This window comes from Salmo salar, chromosome ssa21, assembly GCF_905237065.1.
Source record: "Salmo salar chromosome ssa21, Ssal_v3.1, whole genome shotgun sequence".
Taxonomy (NCBI): Eukaryota; Metazoa; Chordata; class Actinopteri; order Salmoniformes; family Salmonidae; genus Salmo; species Salmo salar.
The window spans coordinates 56792184-56800961 of NC_059462.1; the positions used below are offsets into that span (position 1 = coordinate 56792184).

At 45.8% G+C, this 8778-nt stretch overlaps 1 protein-coding gene across 2 annotated transcripts in view; it reads right to left on the bottom strand.

The window, feature by feature from the left end:
- Window positions 1-4777: 4777 nt before the first annotated feature.
- LOC106582552 (small ubiquitin-related modifier 1) overlaps window positions 4778-8778 on the bottom strand; it is a 14305-nt gene continuing 10304 nt past the window's right edge. The window contains exons 5-6 of one of the 2 annotated variants that reach the window (XR_006761246.1): window positions 8677-8778; window positions 4778-8426 (exon numbers count right to left, since the gene is read on the bottom strand). The exon at window positions 8677-8778 is cut by the window's right edge and continues 2519 nt beyond it. The gene's annotated coding sequence lies outside the window, so the exon portion shown is untranslated. The other variant, XM_014165739.2, reaches the window with a different exon arrangement.

The window sequence follows — 8778 nt, forward strand, 5'->3', positions numbered from 1 at the left end:
TTATATACAGTAGAGAGGCTATATACAGTAGAGGCTATATACAGTAGAGGCTATATACAGTAGAGAGGCTATATACAGTAGAGAGGCTATATACAGTAGTGAGGCTATATACAGTAGAGGCTATATACAGTAGAGAGGCTATATACAGTAGAGAGGCTATATACAGTAGAGAGGCTATATACAGTAGAGAGGCTATATACAGTAGAGAGGCTATATACAGTAGAGGCTATATACAGTAGAGGCTATATACAGTAGAGAGGCTATATACAGTAGAGGCTATATACAGTAGAGAGGCTATATACAGTAGAGAGGCTATATACAGTAGAGAGGCTATATACAGTAGAGGCTATATACAGTAGAGAGGCTATATACAGTAGAGAGGCTATATACAGTAGAGAGGCTATATACAGTAGAGAGGCTACATACAGACACCGGTTAGTCAGGCTGATTGAGGTAGTATGTACATGTAGATATGGTTAAAGTGACTATGCATATATGATGAACAGAGAGTAGCAGCAGCGTAAAAGGGGGGTTGGGGGGGGGAACAATACAAATAGTCCGGGTAGCCATTTGATTACCTGTTCAGGAGTCTTATGGTTTGGGGGTAAAAACGGTTTAGAAGCCTTTTGGACCTAGACTTGGCTCTCCGGTACCGCTTGCCGTGTGGTAGCAGAGAGAACAGTCTATGACTGGGGGTGGCTGGAGTCTTTGACAATTTTTAGTGCCTTTCTCTGACACCGCCTGGTATAGAGGTCCTGGATGGCAGGAAGCTTAGCCCCAGTGATGTACTGGGCCGTACGCACTACCCTCTGTAGCGGCTTGCGGTCGGAGCCCTCTGCCCAGAGGATTACTGGGCTTTCATGACAACGGCCTTTAGAGCTCACTTTACCACGTATGAACCCCTGGTTAGAACCACGTATGAACCCCTGGTTAGAACCACGTATGAACCCCTGGTTAGAACCACGTATGAACCCCTGGTTAGAACCACGTATGAACCCCTGGTTAGAACCACGTATGAACCCCTGGTTAGAACCACGTATGAACCCCTGGTCAGAACCACGTATGAACCCCTGGTCAGAACCACGTATGAACCCCTGGTTAGAACCACGTATGAACCCCTGGTTAGAACCACGTATGAACCCCTGGTCAGAACCACGTATGAACCCCTGGTTAGAACCACGTATGAACCCCTGGTCAGAACCACGTATGAACCCCTGGTTAGAACCACGTATGAACCCCTGGTCAGAACCACGTATGAACCCCTGGTCAGAACCACGTATGAACCCCTGGTTAGAACCACGTATGAACCCCTGGTCAGAACCACGTATGAACCCCTGGTCAGAACCACGTACGAACCCCTGGTCAGAACCACTTTTGAACCCATGGTTAGAGTCCCTGTTGCACTGTCTCCCGCTACATTGGTGGCAGCGTTGGGATCGCGTCCAGCTCACGTCTAGTCATGTGTTCTAGTGGTGGGAAGCGTTCTGTTTTTCAACATTGTGCCGTGTGTAATTACACTGATATATCTAGTGAGCGATGGTGTTTTACGGATACAGGTAGTGTGTATCCTATATTTGTATTTACTTTCTCTCCTTCTCCTCCTCCCAGGCGACAATCATCATTCCCCCAATCAGAAGACACCTGTTCCTTTTCCCTCAACCAATCACAGCCCCTTTCCCTTGGTTTAAAAACCCAGTTAGTTGTTTTCTCCCCAGATCAATCTTTGTGTTCAATCTCTGTCTGTCTGTCTGTCTGTCTGTCTGTCTGTCTGTCTGTCTGTCTGTCTGTCTGTCTGTCTGTCTGTCTGTCTGTCTGTCTGTCTGTCTGTCTGTCTGTCTGTCTGTCTGTCTGTCTGTCTGTCTGTCTGTCTGTCTGTCTGTCTGTCTGTCTGTCTGTCTGTCTGTCTGTCTGTCTGTCTGTCTGTCTGTCTGTCTCTGTCTGTCTGTCTGTCTGTCTGTCTGTCTGTCTGTCTGTCTGTCTGTCTGTCTTCGTCTGTCTGTCTGTCTGTCTGTCTGTCTGTCTGTCTGTCTGTCTGTCTGTCTGTCTGTCTGTCTGTCTGTCTGTCTGTCTGTCTCTCTGTCTCTCTGTCTCTCTCTCTCTCTCTCTCTCTCTCTCTCTCTCTGTCTCTCTCTCTCTCTCTCTCTCTCTCTCTCTCTCTCTCTCTCTCTCTCTCTCTCTCTCTCTCTCTCTCTCTCTCTCTCTCTCTCTCTCTCTGTCTCTCTCTCTGTGTCTCTCTCTCTCTCTCTCTCTCTCTCTCTCGTTTTTGCTACTACATGTCACCTTTGTCTGGTTATCCTGTGAGTATTGTTTTGTTGTTTGACTGTTTGGTGGGAAAAGGGGGTACCAAGACAAGTCTCCCATGGGCCTACATTACCCGTAGGAAAACTGTGTCTAAGTAACCTAGTTAGAACTGGGCGGACCACCCTCTGTATTTTTAGTTAGTTGTTGTGGAAATAGGCTAGACTAGCTTAGGGGTGTTTTTGGATTATTGTTTCTTTGCTTGGGTCCAGCTCAGCCCCTTTCCCCACACCCCCATTACCGTGTGTTTAACAATACACCTGAGTGTTTGACGGTAGATTTCAGTTGTCTGTGGGTTTTTTTGGTTCTCACTGTTACTTTTCACTGTTATAGTTTGCACGATTTATGTTACGGGTCTCGTATCCATCCCCCCCCCCCCCCCTAGACCAAAGGGATTCATAAACAGATGGATAAACAACAACGGGCGTGACGGGATAGAAGCAGTCACTACAGGTGTGATGAAACTTTACATCGAAGTTGCCTGAAGCGGAATGGAAAGAGTTACGCCCGAGATCGGGTTCCTCAAAAACAAAATCCTCTGCGACGGTCTTTACATACAGTAAAGTTAACTTACCCGTGTGGACCCAAAACGAGCACTTTTAAAAACAGGTCGTTTGTAAATGTGTATAAAGTGTTACTACAGCCATAAGAGTTCTGTTGTTACATTATACGGGTAGACAGATAACGTAAGTTTGTTACGCAGCCAAAACAGGTAGGAATGATGTGCGTAATTCCAGTCCAATACATTATAAAAGTTACACAGTTCACAATCAAACAGATTAGCCTACTGGCTAATTTCATGTATTTACCCAAGAGAGCATATAGCTTAGCTATAGCTATGGGCTTTTATGTTTTTCTGTCGTGTATAATGTACCTATATCATATATTTATTGGATAACAGCACAATCATTTGTCCTTTTTTTTTTTTTTTTTTTTAAGGCTTAGGCTCATTAATTGTTAATGTAGGACTCATAAAATATATCTAATATATGATTCAAGTAGCATGAGGTTTGAATTTTCATACTGATCAAAGCTATATCCAAATCCAGTCATTTATATGCTTTCCCTTACGGAAACAATACTGAAGTCAGAGTGCAGTTTAACTGCAGTACAATGCAGTGTAACTGTAGTTAAAGTGCAGTCTCAGTACAGCAAATAATGAATAAATCTTTTTTTTCTTTCTTTTAACTACAGTAATTTTTGCAGTATAACAGTTATTCTGCAATTACTGCATCCAAAACATCACAGTGGACTAATAGTTACAGCACTTTTACTGCAGTTTCAAAACCGCAATATTTTGAGGGCATTATCACTTTATATTCAATGAATTAGCAACATATTCAAATCATGGAAAACATTATTGGCATTGTTGAATTCTCGATTTTCATAATAGCAATCTAGGACTGAAAGTTTTAGTTAACTAAACTAGCGAGTCTGTTTTGTTACCAAGGTAACCTACTGTCGCTATCTAGTCAACTTTCTAGTTAAAAGTTACTTCAGTGGGATGTTGGAAGCCATTTCTTCTTGTAAATGTGTTGAATTATAGCCATGGTATAAAAAGGGATAAATCATCAAGGGGCTCTATGCGGTATCTGGACATAATGCCACTCCACTAGCGAGTAGTGGAACATACCTTCCATGTTGTTCATTATTTTCCACAGAATACATAGCCCCTCGTTGATTATCCCTTAAATAATCAAACTCGAAATACACTTCAAAAAAAAAAAAAAAAAAAGCACTAATTGCTCAGCACTTCTACTTAGCAATATTAAGTAGCGGTAGATCTGTTCTATGTGCACTATTTCTATGCTTCTCGTTCTTTACGTTTAGTTTTTGCGTCTATTACTTCCGTGTTTTTTTTATCGCCCGCTTCAAAAACAGCTGAAAATACTGTTTTTTTGGGGGGTTATGGAAAATATATTTCAAAACAGATTTAGATGGTACAATGATTCTCTACACCAGCGTTTCCCAAACTCAGCTGATTCAAATGAATCAAAGGCTTGATGATTAGTTGATAATATGAAATCAGCTGTGTAGCGCTAGGGTAAAAACCCCAAAACGCGCACACCTTGGGAAACCCTACTTGTTTATTTTGCCACAAACTGAAATTAGACCATTAGAATTTCAGCAACCGGGAAATGGCGATTCCTCCATAATGCGCATTTTAAAAGGGCTACAGGGAACGACAGTCTTTTGACCATACCGTCTGTTTCTATAGTTTGAATTATCAAAATTTGTTTAATTAAAAGAGTTCTCCTTACATTTTTGTAACCAAAAAAAAAAAAACGACAATTAAATAGATTATTTCCCCCCCCCAAAAAAACAAACTCTTGACATTGGATTCGTCTGCGTCAAGACGAACATATCGCTACTGTCCATTGTGGCTAAAGGATCTGGATGGAAATTGTATTGAGACAATTATAAAATTGGACGTTTTTAGCCACTACAATGATATATTATCACAAGTCAGAGAGAGAGAAACTGTTAAGATGTTTTATTTAAAAAGGAAAAAAAATCTTACAACCTCAAACCTTTCCAGTGTCTTCACACCCAAAATGGAACCCAAAATGGAACCCTATTAACAAGGACTCTGGTCAAAAGTAACACACTATAAAAGGAATAAGGTGCTATTCCGGAATACACACACTGTATGCATTGCATTCACTTCCATGGCAACTAAAGTAAAAAAAAAAGTAAAAAAACTATTATATACATCTCTAAAGAGTGACTTAAATCAAAGTGATTCTATGGCTCGACGCAGTGAGACACTGTGTACACGTAATAGGGTCCGGGTCAAAAATAGTGCCCTACATAAAGAGAATAGGGTGCCATTTGAGGGGATGTACAATCCTTTACAGCTAGACCTCCTGCTTTGCTTCAGCAGAGGAGGAGAGTAGATACCTGAGTAGCTTTAGGTACGATCACCCGCGTACGGCGTACCCAAACGGATCACCCGCGTACAGCATACCCAAACTGATCACCCGCGTACAGTATACCCAAACTGAAAACCCGCGTACAGTATACCCAAACTGATCACCCACGTACAGTATACCCAAACTGATCACCCGCGTACCCAAACTGATCACCCGCGTACAGCATACCCAAACTGATCACCCGCGTACAGCATACCCAAACTGATCACCCGCGTACGGCATACCCAAACTGATCACCCGCGTACAGTATACCCAAACTGAAAACCCGCGCACGGCATACCCAAACGGATCACCCGCGTACAGCATACCCAAACGGATCACCCGCGTACAGCATACCCAAACGGATCACCCACGTACAGTATACCCAAACTGATCACCCACGTACAGCATACCCAAACTGATCACCCCGCGCACGGCATACCCAAACGGATCACCCCGCGTACAGCATACCCAAACTGATCACCCCGCGTACAGCATACCCAAACTGATCACCCCGCGTACAGCATACCCAAACTGATCACCCCGCGTACAGCATACCCAAACTGATCACCCCGCGTACAGCATACCCAAACGGATCACCCCGCGTACAGCATACCCAAACTGATCACCCCACGTACAGCATACCCAATCTGATCACCCCACATACAGCATACCCAAACTGATCACCCCGCGTTCAGCATAGCCAAACTGATCACCCGCGTCCAGTATACCCAAACGGATCACCCGCGTACAGCATACCCAAACTGATCACCCGCGTCCAGTATACCCAAACTGATCACCCCGCGTACAGCATACCCAAACTGATCACCCCGCGTACAGCATACCCAAACTGATCACCCCACGTACAGCATACCCAAACTGATCACCCCACGTACAGCATACCCAAACTGATCACCCCACGTACAGCATACCCAAACTGATCACCCCGCGTACAGCATACCCAAACTGATCACCCCGCGTACAGCATACCCAAACTGATCACCCCGCGTACAGCATACCCAAACTGATCACCCCACGTACAGCATACCCAAACTGATCACCCCGCGTACAGCATACCCAAACTGATCACCCCGCGTACAGCATACCCAAACTGATCACCCCGCGTACAGCATACCCAAACTGATCACCCCGCGTACAGCATACCCAAACTGATCACCCCACGTACAGCATACCCAAACGGATCACCCCGCGTACAGCATACCCAAACTGATCACCCCGCGTACAGCATACCCAAACTGATCACCCCGCGTACAGCATACCCAAACTGCATATGATGGTCTCCCCTCCTGAAATGAGACAACTAATAACATGAGATGAAAAAAAAGTCTTACTCACATAAAATATATATATATATATATAAAAAGGCGTATACAAAATATACAAGAGGGGGTAACATTTGAATGCATGATTTTCTTTTTAGAAAATATGAAGTGTGTACAATGCAAGGTTAGTCAGAATTAAGAAAGTGCTCAGTATTTTGGCTGGGAACTCACAGCCTTTATCCTGTCGGTAATAATATAAACAATATTGTTTACCAAACGTGTTACATTTAGTGGGGAGGGAACCTAGCTGTTATTGGTAGAGAGGGTCAGTGGGGGAGGGAACCCAGCTGTTATTGGTAGAGAGGTTCTGAGTGGGGGAGGGAACCTAGCTGTTATTGGTAGAGAGGGTCTGAGTGGGGAGGGAACCCAGCTGTTATTGGTAGAGAGGGTCTGAGTGGGGGAGGGAACCTAGTTGTTATTGGTAGAGAGGGTCTGAGTGGGGGAGGGAACCTAGCTGTTATTGGTAGAGAGGGTCTGAGTGGGGGAGGGAACCTAGCTGTTATTGGTAGAGAGGTTCTGAATGGGGGAGGGAACCTAGCTGTTATTGGTAGAGAGGGTCTGAGTGGGGGAGGGAACCTAGCTGTTATTGGTAGAGAGGGTCTGAGTGGGGGAGGGAACCTAGCTGTTATTGGTAGAGAGGGTCTGAGTGGGGGAGGGAACCTAGCTGTTATTGGTAGAGAGGGTCTGAGTGGGGGAGGGAACCTAGCTGTTATTGGTAGAGAGGTTCTGAGTGGGGGAGGGAACCTAGCTGTTATTGGTAGAGAGGTTCTGAGTGGGGGAGGGAACCTAGCTGTTATTGGTAGAGAGGTTCTGAGTGGGGGAGGGAACCTAGCTGTTATTGGTAGAGAGGTTCTGAGTGGGGGAGGGAACCTAGCTGTTATTGGTAGAGAGGGTCTGAGTGGGGGAGGGAACCTAGCTGTTATTGGTAGAGAGGTTCTGAGTGGGGGAGGGAACCTAGCTGTTATTGGTAGAGAGGGTCTGAGTGGGGGAGGGAACCTAGCTGTTATTGGTAGAGAGGGTCTGAGTGGGGGAGGGAACCTAGCTGTTATTGGTAGAGAGGGTCTGAGTGGGGGAGGGAACCTAGCTGTTATTGGTAGAGAGGTTCTGAGTGGGGGAGGGAACCTAGCTGTTATTGGTAGAGAGGGTCTGAGTGGGGGAGGGAACCTAGCTGTTATTGGTAGAGAGGTTCTGAGTGGGGGAGGGAACCTAGCTGTTATTGGTAGAGGGGGTCTGAGTGGGGGAGGGAACCTTGCTGTTATTGGTAGAGAGGGTCTGAGTGGGGGAGGGAACCTAGCTGTTATTGGTAGAGAGGGTCTGAGTGGGGGAGGGAACCTAGCTGTTATTGGTAGAGAGGGTCTGAGTGGGGGAGGGAACCTAGCTGTTATTGGTAGAGAGGGTCTGAGTGGGGAGGGAACCTAGCTGTTATTGGTAGAGAGGTTCTGAGTGGGGGAGGGAACCTAGCTGTTATTGGTAGAGAGGGTCTGAGTGGGGGAGGGAACCTAGCTGTTATTGGTAGAGAGGGTCTGAGTGGGGGAGGGAACCTAGCTGTTATTGGTAGAGAGGTTCTGAGTGGGGGAGGGAACCTAGCTGTTATTGGTAGAGAGGGTCTGAGTGGGGGAGGGAACCTAGCTGTTATTGGTAGAGAGGGTCTGAGTGGGGGAGGGAAACTAGCTGTTATTGGTAGAGAGGTTCTGAGTGGGGGAGGGAACCTAGCTGTTATTGGTAGAGAGGTTCTGTGGGGGAGGGAACCTAGCTGTTATTGGTAGAGAGGGTCAGTGGGGGAGGGAACCTAGCTGTTATTGGTAGAGAGGGTCTGAGTGGGGGAGGGAACCTAGCTGTTATTGGTAGAGAGGGTCTGAGTGGGGGAGGGAAACTAGCTGTTATTGGTAGAGAGGTTCTGAGTGGGGGAGGGAAACTAGCTGTTATTGGTAGAGAGGTTCTGAGTGGGGGAGGGAACCTAGCTGTTATTGGTAGAGAGGGTCTGAGTGGGGGAGGGAACCTAGCTGTTATTGGTAGAGAGGTTCTGAGTGGGGAGGGAAACTAGCTGTTATTGGTAGAGAGGGTCTGAGTGGGGGAGGGAAACTAGCTGTTATTGGTAGAGAGGGTCGAGTGGGGGAGGGAACCTAGCTGTTATTGGTAGAGAGGGTCTGAGTGGGGAGGGGAACATTGAAAACTATTGGCAGAGAGGTTTGGAACTCCCATTTCGGTCTATTAACTAAATTACA